Raw genomic sequence first — 18,841 nt, 5'->3', positions numbered from 1 at the left:
TTTACTGCCAGATTTTCTTTTCCCCCTGTCATTGATATACCTTTCATAAAACTATACGTTAATTTAAAAAATGTAAATAATTATTTTTTGATTACAGACCTTCCAAATGTCCATTGACCATTAAAATTTTAGATCCCGTTAATTGGAATTGTATACAGATTTCAAGTACAGTGCAGTACTGATTCTCAAAAATGATTTACTGGGCAGGCATAGCAACCACTTGAACACCACCATGTGTGAGATGATAATCGCTCTTGTGTCCTTGTGTCCTCTGTTGTTGTTACATGTTGCTCATTAAAGCTGCTTAGTGTGGGGCCGGGCCACAGCTGTACATGTGCGGCCATATGCAGGGATCCTCCTGTCCTTTCTCCTGTTTGACACATAAGCTCTGCTGGTGCCAGATGAGCTCTCACTGACAGCTGGATGTAGGCCGGTCAATCCTCACGGGTTCACCTGTCAGCCTGTGTTTCTGTTTGCCTTCTAAAGCAACGTTGACACTTCCTCTGTCCCTCTCCTCTACTCCTCTGCTGTCACTCTTTCTCCTCTCCGTCACCGTCTCACTGACTCACTGACCTCTATCACCAGTACAGGGTTAATCGTGTAGTGGGTGCTTGGCTAAGGCACTTGTCTTTCCAACATATCATGTACTCCTACAGTATTTATGTGTCTTGTCTGTAGTGTGGACAGATTAATGATATTTTCATTGTCATTGCGATATGAACATGCGCAATAAACACATCACAAAAGACTGCCTGAAACGCGATGGATACGCAAACTATTGTTATTTAGGGATGGGCACCGAAACATAGTATTAAACAGGGCCCGGGGCTACAGACATAGTATTTATTATCAGGCTGCAGCCTCTGTCCTGTTGGCTCCTTCGCTCGCTCGCACGCACGCAGAGCAGAGCAGTGCGGACAGTGTAACCAAGATTACTCCGGTTGACGACAGCTACGCTAGTTACTAGTATGTGCAATAAACACTTGGCGAGTAAGTGATATTTAAATCTGCTCTGTCCACAGTCAGTCAACCTCTATGTTTTACATAGCACATTAGCTCGGCTAATAGCGACAGGTTACAAAGAAGCTAAAACGAATGCTAGCTGCCAGTTAGTCTGCCACATACCTTAAAACTAGGCTCATTGTTGTAAACTGCTGCTGGCTGAGACAAACCAGCTGCTCCTCTCTCTAAGGTAACGTTACCTTCAGGTAGTGAATAATAGCAGCTGCAGGGAGGAGGACAGAGGACAGGAGGAAGGACAGATACAGGCTGATAACTGACTTCCTCATTCTTTCTAAACTTTACTCAGTATTTTGATGTCAGGAATATGATTTATTTTGAAATTTTAGATTTGTTTTAGATATTATTGAGTGTAAATGGTGACTTTGCTATTGTAAACTTTAATGTTGCTGCTCTAGCAACAACATTTAGTTATATTCTAATCCTGTAGTGAATTTAAAAACAACCATGCAGCTAATATGCACACTTCAATATTTATTTATCGCAAGTCATATTGTCATCGCAATACTGAACAATGTGATCGCACATTGCAGATTTTCCTCATACTGTGCAGGCCTGCTCGTTTATATTCTTAGTTCCCCTTATTCCAGAATATATTCCTAGTCTCACTTTTTCAAGGGTTTTTATCTCTAGTTTTACAATTCTTTCATCCCATCCCTTTCCATATCCATTTCTGTATAGACACAAATGAGAGGAGGGGATTGTTTACTAAACAATAATCAATCAATCAATGGGCAGTGCATTAATTTGTTTATCAACAGTACAGTACAGTTTGTTATAGGGAAGCAGTGATGTGGGCAAGAACATGTCATGAGAAAATGAGTCTGTAGCCAGGTCATGGCCATTCATGTGGTGGGCAACACCCAGTCTCAGTTTCATTGTGATTTTTTTGTGTCCCTGTATTTGTCAATTTAGAAAAAAAATACAGCAGGCTTGCTCAATATTCTTTCATCTTGGACAACAGAGCGTACAGTTAAGATCGGAGTAATCATGCCCATCACAATAGTAAATGGCTTTTTTTCATACTATAAAATGCTTTTTAAAAACCTGCGGAAATATCATAGATTAACAGGTTCTTACCTTTTATTAGTCTAATAAACATTTGCCACGTGTAATGTTAGATATGACTGTATGTACATGATATTTTTCATAACATTGAATTTGGTATTGTTGCATCTTACCAGTGGAGCATATTTTGTCTCATTGCTTTTCATTTGATTTTCTTACCTAACATAATGTCACAATAATTAATCAGCTTAGCTTTTTCAGTTTCATTTGATTAATTGCTCTTCTGCAGAGTTTGTATGTGAACAAACAACATATGGACATGTCATTTATCAGCAAAATCTGCTTTGGGTATTGAAGTTCAAATAACAACAGAGTGAGAATAATTAATGATGCAACATTGTGTAATAAGTCACACAATAAAAAAATCAATAAAACGAACACTGCTAGTATCTTTTACACACATATTAACTACAATGTAAATGATTGCAAAACATAACCAAATGCATTGACACATCCTTTGGGCAAAATGTAGGTAGTGTATCTCAATATATACAATACACCAATACTGAATGTGCTGCACTTTGCTATGAGTAGCATTCAGTTTATTTAGGAAAAACAATATCCAGTAATAAGAGATTTATATCATAGGGCTGAGATTTCTGTTTTTTTCCAACAAACACACATATTTGAAAGGCACAAAAATAAAAACATGAAGTGGTTTAGCTATTTACTCTTACCACACATATGCATGAGAGAGAAAATTAATTGACCATCCAGTCAGTACCCGTTCATTCTTAATTGACCATCCTGTCAGTACCCGTTCATTCTAGAAGAATTATTTGTGAAACGTTTTCAAATGAAGCATGTCCTTTCAAGCACATTTGATTTGATAGTCATAAAGTAAACAGATTTCATTCATGGAACTTGTGCCACACATTTTTGTAGACCATATCTATCGTGGTTTATTTAATCTGTGTGGCAAGGATTTGAAACAGTTGAGAGTTCATTATTAGCTTGAAATTACTTGAGAATAACAAATCGTACTGGGAATAGGAAATGTCTGAAGACTGATGCAAAAGAAATGAAAAAAAAAACATGATTATTCTCTTCATTCTATTAGTTAAACACTAAGATGCACTTGTCAAAGTGTTCCACCTCTGCTATCACTGTATCTCAAGCTCATCTTCGATTTCTTGGCTTGTAGCCTGGTGGTAATGCTAATAGCATGCTGTATCAATGGAGACCGTAAAGGTGATGGCTAGCCTGAGTGGACTTCTGTCCTGTATGAAACCCTATCTCCAGACAAGCCAAGGAAGATTTAGTGACGAGCAAAGGGGTCTTTTAAATGAGTGAGTGCTGGAAATGCGGAGACACATCTCCACACCCAGCCATTTGGACTGGAATGGCAGAGAGGAGAGCACTGAGGTCCTGTCCATTTGGAAGACTGACAGCACAATCAGAAGCGCCTTAATCACATCTGGTTGTCTCATTAATCAAAGGAAGTACTATTGTTAAATATTATGCCTCTGTCCATCAATGCACAAGTACATTTCCGTTAATAATTTGGCTAACCTTCAAGGAAAGTTCTTTTAATGAACACATGGAAGGAAAAACTTGATCCATTTTAGCTTTTGGTTTCCAAAGCAACCTTTCGTTTCCCTATTGTGTGTTTTTAATTTAGGTGCTTTTTGTTAGAAATAACTTTATCTCAGAAAAAAAAACAAATACTGAATCTAAAAGTATGCAGCAGAAGCGAGTAAGACAATGATCTTTAAATTGTTAGATCATGAGGTGATATTAGACCGGCAAACACAGTTGTCACATGATGGCACACATTGTATGTTAACAATGTTAACTTTTTGTTAGTTGGTAGAAGTAACTTTCTCTCCTGTACTTCTCAAATCCCGTTCTATATGGTATGCCACTTTCTGCAACAATTACAGTCAACATAGTTAAATATGGCCTGTGCAGTTTTCTTATATGTAAACATAGCTTTGTGAACAAACCAAGTCTGACTATGTTTTAAACGGATAGCGGCGGGCGGGGCGGGTGGCAGAGTGGTGGAGGAAGGGCATTACGGTAGTAATCTTTATTCATTACCATTGACGGCAACATTGCCCAGCATCATTACAAAAGTTGCACCGTGCATCATCAGCTTTAGACTTTCAAAATGTGAAATGGCACATTATTACTGTTGTGAAACATCATAATTTGATTAGGTTTAGGCACCAAAACTCTACTTGGTTAGGTTTAGGCAATAAATCTAGTTGGTTAGATTTAGGAAAACATCATGGTTTGGGTTAAAATAACTACAGTACTTACGTGACTTACGTAAGTTAAGTAACGTTACTTGCATAACTTGCACAACCTACGTAACACAAAAAAACCCACTCAATGTTGACTTTTTGTTTCACACGGGAAATGAACACTGCCCTCCTGGGTGAAAATCCAGTTTCTTGAGATAACTGTTGTTGTGATTTGGTGCTATATAAATAAATTTGAATTGAGTTGTCTTCTTGCATGTACATGATACAGACAAATGGGGTCCCACTCATAAAAACATTACCCCATAGTGATACTAGTGGTCAAAAACTCCACAGGGGTTAAAATAAATAAATAAATAAAAATAAAAATAAAACTCCACAGGGGGCCTTTAAATTGTAGCATGAGTAGCGAGGGGCAACTGGAAAAAGTGGCGGGTTGAGAAACTTCTACTTACAATGTAGCACATAGTTTTGACCTTATACTCACCTTATACTCAAGTCAAAGTGCAACAGATGCAAACAGATGAAACTTTAGGGTGTGCATTTTTGCGAGTGTATTATTAATAGTATTTTAATTCACAATGTAAAAGCATAAATTAACATGTAGTGTTAGCTATACAAAATTGGAAATTATATTGAAATTATTCACCTGCAAATGTGCCCAAACTGAAGCTGTTCCTTTCCTTTCAAGACTTTCTGTTAGAACTTTTTGTTGTCTGTACAGTATTATTAGGGCCCAAGCACGAAACCTGCGTATCCCTATTGGAACTGAAGGAATTATTTTTCTTTTTTCTGCAAATGAATCGCAATTTTCAGCAACAGTTACTCACATAATCACTTCATCTTAAGTGATTGTGCCTCCAAAATAAAAGTGCGAGAACATTTTTTGCAGCAATGCTTTATATTGAGTTTGAGAGCTTTTATTTGAAATATTCTGAAGGACATTCAAAAGAGTCTCTGGCTTACTTGACAAAAAAAACGTCAGTAAAGATGTGATTGGATTCACCTGAATTTCTTCAGGGAAATGTAAATTAGTGTCCATAGGTTTATGAATGCGGATCAAACGCCGGGATGCACAAGCACTGCAGCACATGCTTTATTGCGAGCATGTGAAAGTGTCCTACGGATCGAACGGAACTCTGAGTCTGGTACTCGGAACTGACTGAGCTAAACGTGCACATGAGTATCCCACCACGTAACGGCTTGAAAAAAAATTGGCCCGATGTCAGACTTATTTGCTGACCCCCGGTGTACATGCTCATATCTGCACCAAACTTTACATGGTTGATAAGAGTCCCATCCTGAACACATCTACAAGCCAATTCATAGTTTTCAGTCACGTGACATGTGCAGTGACCTGGAGGGCAAAACAACAGACAAACATAGCGGCTCACACCGCAACTCCCCCGCAGAGACGACACAAAAGCAGTCAAATTGTATTTGGATCACCTTTCAACTTAAGAAAAAGAACAATATGAACATAAACCGCAAGTGTTGGGCAAAAGTAACAAACTAAAAGTAACAGTGTATCACTTGCTTACTGGTTGGTGGGCAGTGGAAAATAACGTCTCTTTGCCCTAGGGAGCTTTTTCCTTGGAATGTGATGTCATGTGAAAACTGAATATTTACTGACTTCTGCTGTGATGAACCACTTTTTGGAGTTTGGCTATATCTACTTCAAAACTATCTCAGAAAACCCTCAACATATTGATGATGTCATGTTGTAAAGCGTGTGAGTTTTACTTTAACGGCGTATCCTATCTAGGCTGGTGTGGAATGTTACGGGGGATTTTCTTCTGTGGCAGAAAACTGTCTCAGCACTGATCAGTTAATGGTGATTTGCTGGCACGGTTGGACTCACTGTAATGATCTTTCCACTCTGATACAGTGTACTCATTTCCACTAGATTTCATTAATCTTTCTAACTGCTGTGACCTCTCCACTCTGGGTAAGGCTGGTGTCCCGAACACCTGTCTGCTTCCTAGCTGACTACCCAGAATTGTGGCACTTGAAGACCCCTCCTGAATGCCTCCCCTGTTAGCTGATGGTGCAGTTCAATCATTGTTGTTAACAGAGAGGTTTCTGTGTCTTTCTGGCCTGATGCCACATGAGAAGATTAATTGTTAATACAAAATTGATTCACAGAATCAATCATTACAATCAATACATACACTGGTCCTTGGAATTAGATGTGTATTTTATCAGAACCCCCCACGCCACCTCTCCCCTTTCACTCATTCTTGCTCTCACTCTGTGTAGCATAATACATTGATATTATGTTGTAGGAGAAAGGCAAACAGTAGTTGTCTTCAACCAGTGGAAACTTGTTGACATCTCTGTACAGTAAGCTGAGGACAGGGGACAGGGACAAACACACAACACAGACTCATAATGAGTATCAGCTTGCAGCCAGCTATGACCAGGTGACACACAATTTATCTTCAAAACATTCATATTCAGCCTTGCATCATCACTGCAGTCTGGATGATAAATGCTCTGTGGTCAGCTTTGTGTCTGGCAGTTTCTTAATGTGAATAGAATTTATAGACTAAGTCATAGCTGTTTGTTTTAAATAACGTTTGTAAATGTTTGTATACATTAGCTTTTTAATAAAAAAACAAAAAAGAACATTGAAAAATGTCACACAAATGTAAAAACTCACTTCCACTCTTTGCAGGTAAGTTTCAACCGACTTTCTGCAACCTTCAAGTTGGACTCATAAAAGCTGGCTAACCGTCACCCCTGTCAGCACAGTCTGAGAGGTGGACGAGACATGTCATCCCGACAAAATTTAAAATGTGTTTTGAGGCCCCCTAGCTGAGTGGCTGCCACTCTTTCTCATCGGCAGGCAGATTTAATGCCCAACACTACTCCCGAGAGCAATGGGCCCACATCAGTGGGTGTATTTCTCTCTATCCCTCTCCATCTCTCTCTCTTGCTCTGTGAAGGGACCCAGGTGGGGGTATTTTGGAGCTGAACCTTGAATTCCCTCCAGAATGTTTCTATAGGTCAGTAGTTTGACCTCCCTGCTTCCTGTTGAAGCGATCTGAATAGGAATTATGTGTTAGGAATTTGTTTGCCACTGCTACACAGGCACCAATACCAGGTCATAATAAACAGTGTGCCTCCACTGTAGTAATGGTATTGCATATTCTCAATTGTAGCTCAATAGCATATAAATAACTGAAATATTTGAAATCTATTACTGCATTTCAGAAAAAGTGACATCAAAGAATTGACCTTCATGCATGTTGATGTGGCTGAAAAGGCTCTTCTCTTTGAGGGAGCTCTCCAAGAAATGGAGAAGCAACAACTATTCTGCTGGAGAACTACTAAGGCCTGTACTATATATGAGCATTAGAGCTTCGTGAAGTAAATAAACGTCAAAAGAGCTGCTATTGCAAAAGGGGTTGGCAGGAGGGTATGATCTGTATTTGTGTTGGAGTCGATAAACAGAAAAATCACCAATAAGTTTGATTACTGTGAGGAAATGTGAGGATTTCCTTATTTTCTCTGATTTGTATTGGTGTAAATTTACTGTTTTGGGGTTTTTGGTTGTACAACACAAGCAGGTCGACTAAGATGCCACCTTTTGTGCTGACATTTTATAGACCAAATGATTGATTGAATAATCAAAAAAATAATAATGATGAAACTAATGGAGATAATCCGTAGTTGCAGCCCTATTCCGTATTGTGCACCTTAACTCTGTGTATACTGTCATCCTCTCCAGCAGTAAGAGACGACGTTGACGTGAAGTTGTTGTGACAGTGTGGAAGCTTGCTGTTGATTTAAAGTAGCCAATGCAAAAGTTAAAAAATAGTGGGAAAGTGTGTTACCACTGGGGTCATACCTTATGCTAAAAACATTAGAATTCATGCACTGTTTGAAATACATCACTGCCAGTTTACTGGCTGAGTATTGGAAGTTGTCAGTATTGTCTATCAGGACAAGAGCTACCTGACAGTCAATCAACATATTTCAGTAGCAAAATATGGACAGAAAATTACTGGTATTTATCAATTAGACAATTTCTCTCAAACTAATGTGTGAAAAGTAGACACATTTCAATATGCCCCCAGTATGTGTGAATAAGTAATAAGGGTAGTAGACTACATTTTGTTCCCCATATGAAAAGTGATCCTATTTTCTGGAAGAGGGAACAAGAGTGTGGGAGGAAAAGAATATCATTATAGAAACACCTGACTTCAGTCTGAGTGCATTTCTCTCCTGTTATTTCTGTGTACTCATATTTTGAACTGGATATAAGGGGGTAGATTTCATATTGACTGGCTTATTGTACTCATTCAATTTGCAGTGATCAAAAGTGTTACTGAAATGGAAGGATGAGCTATAGGCTTGGGTGACTGTATGAATGCTGGGCTGGCAGCTCTAATAAAGCCTGAGGGGGCTCAAGACTACCTGGAAGTGTCTGGAAGATGATGTGATTGTTGCTGATGATATGGGGTAATGGATCTGTATAGCTTTCAACCTACCAGCAGTCTCTCCAACTCCTCTGCCTGAAGCTGGGGATCTCATTTTGTAAACCAAAAAGTTAGTCTGGGAGACCTGGTGCCTCACTCCATCCATCTGACTAAATAGCACCCCCACAATGCTTTGGGTTTGTGTTTTTATAATGAGAGTTGCCTTTGCTGATCCCAGACCACCTTCTGGCATTTCTGCCACAGTTATTTTGTGTTTGATAATAAATAACCCCAGTGGAGTTGCTTTGTATTCTTAAAGCAAACAAGGCTCCAGACTGTATACAGCTGATGATCGATTGGCCAACAGTCTAGTAGTTTGCAAATGTACAGTATTCAAATGAATGAGACTGTGCAACAGCCTGGAGCTAAACTAAGGTAATGATTTATGTCTAGTGGCACATAGACTTCAGATAAGTACAACCCATTTCTCACTTTTCTGTAACATTACCTATTTTGGTTCTTTTTGATGCACCAGTTCATAATATGTAGCATGGGTACATGTCCTGTGTTGTATAATTTTACCTGCATACAGGTAGGGGTGCAACAACTAATCGACGTAGTCGCCAAAAATCCATTTATGAAATTCGTTGGCAACGAACCGCCAGCTTAACAGAGTAAAGTGATGTGAACAGTAACGTTAAAGTTACTAAAACATCAAAGCTGCAGTAACACCTTCACAACCTAAAACCTCCAGTTTCCTGTCTTGCGAGACAGGAAAATGTTTGTAAAATGTGACAGACTGCCTTGTATGTCACATGAATTATTACAAACTAGTATTTCTACTGTTTGTGTGCTCTGTCAGAAAACACATATTTAGTTCTGCAGACCACAGCTGGGTGTGTAATTGAGATTTTATAGTGTTTTGGGATATGAGGGAGACACAGAGAGAGGGGGAAAGAGAGGTGAGAGCTGGGACTCTTGAAACCTGTTATGTGTGTGTGTGTGTCTGTGTGTGTGATATAGGGCATAAAAAGCTGTTGACCTTCACCAGTGAGACCAGTAATCAGGGGAAACTCCTCAGCCAAAATGAGGATAAGAGCATTGTCCATGTACTGCTTCCCTCGACCCCACTAATGGAGACTTGAGTAGCAATAAATTGATTCTTCTCGTTACAGTTTCATAATGCACTTCAGTTGTAGCACAGTCTGTGCATAGTGAATGTGGTAAACAAACATTGTTCATGCTGTAATGGCTTCAAGTAGGGTACGAATGGTTTCTGTTAATGTCTACATCACATATCTGCTCTGATTGCCGCAGTTTCCCTGAATTATAAAGTTACTTCTGCCTCGTTTTCTCTATGTTATCCTGTAGGTGTGGTGTTTTAATTGGTTTAACTTGATGTTTAAACACATTGTTCACTAACACAGCTTATAACTATGAATGCAATGCATGCATCTTATGCTATGTTGTATTTTCTTGATCCCTAGTAAGAAAAAGCATTTAAGAAACATTCTAATAATATCATGCACCTTTACAATTTGGTATAATCAATCATACTAATCCTATTATCCCATTAGTTAGCATTGTGGTCCCTGTGTGTGTTTCCAGCTCGCTCTCGCTCCCCAGTTTATAGCCTTTCTATGCATGTTTGGTATACAGGATTAAAGATATTTAGGTCTTTTGTATTTCCTTTCCTGAGCTGCTGAGATAAAGACGTGATTATGGCAAAATATTATTTTACAGTTTTCTACGACAAACTATTATATGACCTGAAAGATCACAGTAGTGAGGGTTTGGATACCTATGGTACTTTTATAGAGATGTTTTCATTTATTTTGGCTGATTTGATCTCTACTCAGGACTCTGTGGGAGTATACAGACTGTGTTGATGTCCCTTACTCTTCTTTTAGCTTTGTTGCAAGTTGCTAGGGCAAGGTACCTTTTATCATTCTTATTGGTACATAGTGAGGTGATGTCAAGCAATTCAACTTAAGCTCTGCCCACCTCCAACCTGAGCAATGGTCTCATTAGCCAGAATAATTGAAAACACCTGTGTGGCTGTGAAGGGCCTTGAAATGGTTAGTACAGTAGTTAAAATATTATAGTACTGTATTAATGAATTATTATGAATATGAATATTCTGTCACCAAAATATTGGTAATCTTCAGACATCCAGTGCAATAAGTATTTACATAGTAAATAACACAAAATATTTTTGGTATCTGAAATAATGTAAAACTATAAATCAGATCTTGAGTACTGTGAAAGTATTCATTGAAGAAAATCTCTGTCCTCACTTAGTTTAATATATAATCTATAATATATAGGCTAATATAAAATTTGTTTAGAAAAGGTTAGGTCAGTTAAATTTTGACAAACACTATAACATTTTATCTTTGTCTACACAGCAACTTGTTCAGACTGTAACAAACATGCACAGGCTTTGTAATGTTCGTCACACCATATTAATATTAAAGACATATTTTACGTAACGTTCAAGAGTGTGATCCAACTGATAAGATTTTACCATCGTGAGTTGGTTGGTGTGAAGGGGGGCAAGGGATTGATGAGTACAGAGACAAAAGAAAAGCTCACCACGCGGTTGCAGTTTGGATGGGTCTTTGAGTGGAGGAAAGCCTCAAGCTGAAGCCATGCTGCCACCAGAATACCGTACAAGCATGACACTGTTGCCTTTTTTTAAGCGCCTGCTTTCTAGTTTGCAATGCTCTATTAGACAAAATGTCCATCTGCCAATACATTCAGAATGCACTAAGGAGGTTATTAACATGCCCTTGGCAAAAAGGGTTTAGCTCTGTGGGGCAAGCATCTCCATAAATCGCAGCAGAGGCAGTTTTATTACAGGTTGTAAATAGAAGCCCCTGCCATATTTTATGACAGCAATCACTAACTCATTCTGATTCTTATTACCTTTCTGTTCTTTGACTTGCAGGACCATTCACAGACACATTCTGTGCACAAGTTTATGCTGCATAAGGATTGATTGTAAAGGAATTTATTCCTGATGTAATTGCACCTTCAGCTTACGCCACACTTTTGATTTCAATTGCTTTTTATATACATTATAACAAGCCCAGCCTGTTTCTGAATGGGTACATGTAACATTTACATATGGATGCCTGTAACAGCGGTTTGATTGAAGAACTGTTTAGTACAGCATGTTATGGAGGTGCAGAACAAAATACATTTTTGATTAGTGTACAAAATTAGATCATCCACATTTAGTTTTAAGGGAGCTCATGCATTTGCTTTTTACAAATACAGTTGTTGTTGAATTCTAACTGATATATATGTATATAACATTACATTGTAAGGGATAGTTGTTTATGCTATTTTGTATTTAAGAATTGCAAAATGGCAGTATATTTCTTAATGGACATTGCTTTACAAGATATGATATTATTTATGATATCCAGTTTTCACAGTGATCAGTCATCTGACAGACCATCCAGGGACAAGCACTTCATAGTTTGGCTTGTTTACTAATTTAAATGGCTGACAGAGATGTAATCTGCTTAATGATATTTAAAATTTGGTTACATGGGGCTATACTGGGAGTAGAGCTCTTTTCAAGTATGTAGCTTTGTTGACCATAATCTCTTAATTTTTAGTGAAAATTAAAATTAAAACAGGGTATCCTGTCTTTGATAAATTTGCTTTAACAATATTGGTGACTAAAATATTTAGTGAAAAGCATTCAGCTGCTAATAAAACAAAGGTTCCACCACAGATTTTTTTTTGGTTGAAAGTTTCTGGGCTCTGATTCTGGAAAATTATAATTAGAACGTTAATCATTACCCAGGGATTAGCAATGCAGGAGAAATAATCATTTCGCTGCTGCACAACAATCATTTGAAGAGAGACAAACAACCACATCTATTCCATTATAGACTTCCAAACTACACCCTTGTCCTGTGCTGGGACACACATGGGCGGAGTGAATGGGGATGGATGGTTGGATTAGGAATGCCGGGAGCGAGTAGATTATCCAGTATCTGGGCAGGCAGATGCGCAGAGGAGAAAACGACTACACAAAGAGCCAGATCTCCATCAAGGGATCAATTCATGGTGCTCGCTCTGTCACTTCCTGTGAAAAAGCAAATTTCATGGTGTGTTTTCAAGAGGCTGGCGTCAGAAAAACATCAAGAAGACATTTTCTTCCTCTCCGTGTGTGCTCTTTAGCTCTTTCTACTCTGCATTCACCCACTCTCCATTTCTAGGTTCACTTGTAAGAAGTGCAAATGTGCGTGTGTGTGTCTTCTATCGCACACATGCACGGTTGCACTTAAGACACACAAATACAAGCATGCTATAACCTATATTTGCTGAGTTTGGTGAATGCCTATGTGTAAATTTTTTAAGAGGTTTAGCCAGTGAGAGCTGGAATGAGCGTTGCTGTTGGCTGAGTTTCTCAGCCCAGGGCCCCTTGCCTCGCTCCCCCATTTCGCCCAGTAGAGCTTCATCCTTATCGCTGTCCTGCACCCCATCACTGCTGAAGCTGGGCTCCTCTCCTGCTTGACCACATTTATCCAGGGGGCCCTTGTCTGGGGGTGATAAGCTTTCAGACTTACCAGTATGGATGTATTCTTTCCCATATGTACTCCACTTTACTCCACTGTACTCCGCTTTACTCCTTTCACAGTAGTAGCGACTGTTCTGGTGACAATACCCTTCTCAACAATACCTAGGTACATCTGTCTTGACTATCACACACTGCACAGGTTGCCATCTTATCCATATTATTGCTTCTACTTCCCTCTTCTATTTTTTATTAGTGTGTTAAAGAGGCAGAAAGAATTTTGAAGCAAAGACAACTTTGAATGGTTAGTGTAATGGGCTCTAAGGGATCTTAGACAAAGACACTGGATGCTAATTCCAGCTGCACTTCACCAGATTTATGTCTGTGTGAACTAATTTTACACAAGAGGCAGAGACATCAAAGTCTGTCCCTTTTATGCACTGATGAGACACACACAGAGTTTGTTTTTGTAACATCTGTGCTCTTTTTCTGTTTCTGAACTTAGTATTAAGAACTTTTCCCAAATAATTAATATATCCGCTACAAATTTGGGGTTGTCAATTAGCTACTTATTAAAGGGAGTCTGATGCACACTAGCTTTTAGATTATCTTTGGTTTGGTAACCCTAACCTTTTGAGGTATAAATGAATACTGTGCAGTAGTTGCAAAAATACTACTGCCATTATAGCAGCAATTGTTATTAGGCTCTACACCACTGACTTATGAAGGAGCACAGCTGTGTCTGTAGACCACTTACTGCACAAGCTGTACTACATACTCCATGTATACCTCCACTAACCTCTTGCATCTAAGCTATTCGGTGCTTAGTAGGGCTGCAATGATTAGTCGACGTAATCAACGACGTTGACAATGAGAATTAGTCGACGTGAAATTTCATTGTTGACGCATCATTGCCGTTTAAGGAAGCGATAGCAATGTTCATATTAGGAACATTTCTGGCTGTTTATTTCTAACTGCAATGCACTACAGGAAGTGCTGGGGGCAGTATTGCTTCCACTGTCTGCCATGACTGCTTGACTGTGAGACTACTCACGAAGAAGAAGCATTCATGCGAGAAGCGGAGAGAACTGGAGAAAGAGGCCAACAGCAGAACGGCTTTTGTGTTTAAAAGTTTTATTTGCAATTTAGTCTATAAAAATAACTAGGTAGATGGCGAATCGAAAATGTGCTCAAACGTTTTCGAGGTTGAGAAGCTCCACAAGTGCCCACGAGGTTAGCGGTGCCAGCAGGCCGGTGCCAGTCACACCCACAGAGCCCTCTGGTCCCAGTTACACAGACCACTGCAGCAGCAGCAACAACAGAGGAAAGGCAGTGTTTCCTATTCGTTCATTTATTTGTGGCGGCCCGCCACATACTGATTTTAGTATAAGAAGTAGGCCTATTTAAAATCTTATTTGATTTCAGATCAGCGCCATAGTGCATTCGCACAGCACATCCTCTTGCTCGTCTCTCTCATAAACACCGCAGCACAAATCCCAACACAACGATTGCAATGTCGGAGACCCAGCTTTAAAAAAGTTATAAGTAATGAGTAATGATTTAAAGTACATCAAGGAACATCTGTCTTGTGATGTAGCCTACAGAACAATCTCCACTGAGTTATTGCCTAAAACCTATAATCACTTTTGAAAGGGGACTGTTGCTTTATATTGTTTTAAATAGACATTACTTTGTTAGTGTACAGTTGTGGTTTTAGTACTCGCTTTTAATTTGCCTTTATTTTATATAGTTCCAAAGCAAAAATCTTTGTTAAACAGTTAAAGTTTTAAAGTTTGTGTAAATCAGTGAATTATAGGAGTAGCCTATGCTGTCTTGTTTTCTTCCCTGGATTCCCCCTGGCGTTGATACTGGTGTTCATTCTGAATAGTAAACCTTGTTCACTTAATGGTAACGTTTGCTAGTTAGGCTGTGTGTTGCAGATCAGTAATTCACTTGAAAGATATTTAGTTAAATGGTTTAATTAGGGTTAGGGTGACAAAAATAATCATGACTAGTCGACTAATCAAATAAATAATTAACAAATTAGTTGACTACGAAAATAGTCATTAGTTGCAGCCCTAGTGCTTAGCCTTAGCAGCTTCATTTGAATTTGGAGCCCAAGGTACCACACCAGGCTCTTTATATGCAAGAAAGAATAATCTTTGAGTATTACTGTTTAGCACACAAAGCTCAAGGCTATTAATGAAAAACTCCTACTTAGAGGTGCAGACATGCAGCATGATGTACTGTAGCATTAGGTTTAAATATACCTTGTTTGGTGCAGATTTGCTTTGTAATTGTATTACAGTTAACATGGGACTGTCATACTTTAGAATGATGTACTTTACCCATGGTGTAATAGCCCAGAGAGAAGCAAACATTGTGCTTGTTTATCTGTCATCGGAAATGTGTATTGCCAACAGATGCTCCTGCTGGTGTCTTAGAGAAAATACACATCTCTTTCCTCATGTGCAGAAAGCTTAATTATAGTTCCTGGTGTCGTTGCAGGTTGTTATGAAGGGAAAGCGAGATAGCGTGAAGGAAAAGGGGGATGCAGGTAGGAAACGAGAGAAGATTATGTGTGGATTCCAGATATTAATTTGCACTGTGTATAAAAAATCATGGACTTGATCATGGGTTTCCTCAGAAGCTGTAATTAGGACATTAAAGCCATAGTGTGTGCACAGGACAGCCTGTTCATACTCCCTGCGTGTGAAGTACCTGTTTTATGAACTTGGGAGTATAACGACCTTGGATTTTTGTCAGAGAAATATGGCTGGTATCTTGATAAAGAGTGGGCCTTACAAAAAACAGAGTCTTAGAAAATCACAGCTGTGTCTAGTTTTCATTTGGAATATGTGTGGTTTTAATTTAACATGTTTATCGCAGCTCTGGTGTAATGGAGAAGTTACACAGTTTTTAACAAACATTTTCTTGTGGTGGCCCAGCTCTGCCACAGGTGTTTACTTGGAGGAGTGACTGTGAGGAGCTTGTGTTATAAGACAAGCTACAGAGGTTTGTTTCAGTGATAAAAATCGTATACGTTTGATTGGATATGTGATTAGTTGATTGATCCATTAGTCGATTAGCCGAATCATTACCTATTCTGACAACTGCTTAATTGTTAGTCATTTTTGGGCCAAAAATGCCAAAGATTCTCTTATGCCAGCACCTTAAATGTGAATATCTGCTGCTTTAATCTGTTTTATATCATTCTAAATTTAATGTTTTTGAGTTTTGGACTGTTGGCCAGAAAACAAGGAATTTGAAGATGTCACCTTGGGCTATGGGAAATGCTTTTTTTTTCACTTTTGAAGACTTTTAATTGGCAGATTAATTGATAATAAATACCACCATTGTTGCAGGGCTTGTGGATAAGCATATTTTCATCACCATTTAAACTGTCCGTAACAGTAAGTTTGGCTTGTACTGCAGTTCTAATTGCAGAGGCTGTATAGTTCACAAACATGACCTTTAACACATTTTCCTTTGGTTTGAGTTCAAAATGCAACAATCAAATCACATTGTACACTATTCTTACTCAGATAACCTACAATATAAATAAATATTCCGATTAAGATGCTCTGATGTTATTTTTAAAATGTGGAAGTTTCAAATACATGTTCCAAATAAACACATTTCTCCGATTTTGTTAGACTATGTTGGCACTGGTCCAGGAATATTTAGTACACTTTTGCCATGAGCTGTCACAGCAGAGGGGGATGGGTCAATTGGTGAGAACCCTACAATTTCCCCACCAGAGTGCTCCTTTCTGATCTGTCTCCCTCTGAACTCTCTTTTTCCTGCTCTCTTTTCTCTTTCTCTCCTTCTCTCTCTTTTCTCTTTCTCTCCTCCAATTGCCCCTAGTCTAGCCCCATACTTAGGCAAGGGTGATGCAGTCTCCATGCACATGTGTTACTGATGAAGAGCATCTCTACACCTTGTCTTTCCTCTGCCCCCTTTGCTACCTGTTATTCTTACTTGCCTGTTTGTTGGTTTACACTACCAGACAGCCTCAGTCCAACACACCCCTGAAGAATTCTTTCTAGAGGGCAGAAGGTGGATTGTGTTACCACCTTTCGTCTCCTCCACGATGTGAAGCTGCAAGCAAAAGCACAGAGGAATGAATTCCCTCTGAAACCCAGAGAATGAGGAAGGCAGGAAATAATTCAGCAGCAGCTCCAGCAGCAGCATCGACATCAACCGCGGTGGCAGCAGTGAGCGTGAGAGAGACAGAGAGAGAGGGAGTGTGTGTGAGGTTGTGTGTGAGAGCTTGAGTGAAAGCGAGTTCCTATGCACTGTGCCGAGCGAAGCTGAGCTGTGCCGTCGCGTGGCAAGCTGTGTGTTCCCGCTTGGTTCCCGTGCGCTCTGGTGAGGCAGAGCTTACAGAAGGGGAGAGATGTGGCTTCACTCGGAGCTCCAGCATCAGTGAAGACCAGCACCCAGCCGGGGCATCACAGAGAAGCATGGTAGGACTAGAGACCCACTGCTGACACCAGCGTGACTGATGATGACAGCCCACGCGTGGGTTACCATGCGCCACAGCCGCGCTGCTCTAGGAGGAAACACAGCCATGTGAAAGTGACTTGACTGCCAGAAACTCTTGGACATGTTTTCCAGGGCAAAGTCTGGATTTCTTTCTGTGTTTGAACTTGTTTTTTTTCTCTTGGTGCTGTCTGGCTGTCCCGAACTCACCTATCAGGCAAGGACTAAAGGCAGATGGAACAAGGGGGGTAAGTGATGATTGGCAACTACTCTGTGATTTATGTTTGTAATGTTTATTCATCTGTTTGGGTTTAAGATGTTGAGCTGCACTGTATCAGTATATTTATTTATTTAAATGAGTTGAAGATTTAATGGCCATTTTCAGGTCACATTCTCATCACAGACTGACCTTGCCTTGAAACACTTTTGGATTTGGATGTTTTGTACCAGAGCATGATGCATTAAAAGTCTGGACTTGTCTGGACTGGACTTGGCACATAATGTTCTTCCTTTGGTATATATTTGTCTTTACAGTTATGAATCACTGTGGCAACTAAAATATGTTCAAAGGAAATTGACCTGTTTTTATTGAGCATGTCCGCTGAATGGTTTTGTCTAACTTTTTAGTGCTAGCCAATGTATAGCTGTCAAACAATGAAAACTTTAATTAACATTTTCATACTTTTTTAGGGTGTTCAGTACACTTCTTCTACTGCTATCGTTTAGTGTTTAGGGCTTTATTTTGAAAGCCCTAGACTTTCTACACACACCTTGCCCTCTCTGTGTGGCGGAGTGTGTTGAGAGAGATCACATTTATCTGTGCACCCTGGAATGTTTGGCTGGCACGACATGCCACCAGTGTTTCAGAACCGTGATATTTGGTTTAAAGACTTAGATCACTAGTCTTGAGGAGAGGTGTTAATAATTCATCTCAGCCCCTCCGTGGGAGCGGTCCTCTCGTCTCTCTTGTAGCATTTAATCCCCTTTGTCGGATTAAAGGAACCTCTAATCTTAGTGCTAGTGCTCAGTGAGAAGGCTGAGAAATGCTCCCTGCAGCCTATCGGCATTGTTAGCACTCGAGGCTCACGCTCAGTGGGATGTGT

At 39.4% G+C, this 18,841-nt stretch overlaps 1 long non-coding RNA gene across 1 annotated transcript in view; it reads left to right on the top strand.

The window, feature by feature from the left end:
- LOC123985608 overlaps positions 1-17,942 on the top strand; it is a 51,617-nt gene extending 33,675 nt beyond the window's left edge. Inside the window, exons 2-3 of the long non-coding RNA XR_006828717.1 lie at positions 15,762-15,810; positions 17,263-17,942. This is a non-coding gene — a long non-coding RNA (uncharacterized LOC123985608). The remainder of the gene's footprint in view (positions 1-15,761; positions 15,811-17,262) is intronic.
- Positions 17,943-18,841: the final 899 nt, after the last annotated feature.

The sequence above is a fragment of the Micropterus dolomieu genome, linkage group LG17 (assembly GCF_021292245.1).
Source record: "Micropterus dolomieu isolate WLL.071019.BEF.003 ecotype Adirondacks linkage group LG17, ASM2129224v1, whole genome shotgun sequence".
NCBI classification, from domain to species: domain Eukaryota; kingdom Metazoa; phylum Chordata; class Actinopteri; order Centrarchiformes; family Centrarchidae; genus Micropterus; species Micropterus dolomieu.
Note: the sequence above shows the minus strand (reverse complement) of the source record. Positions and strands in the feature narration are given on the sequence as shown.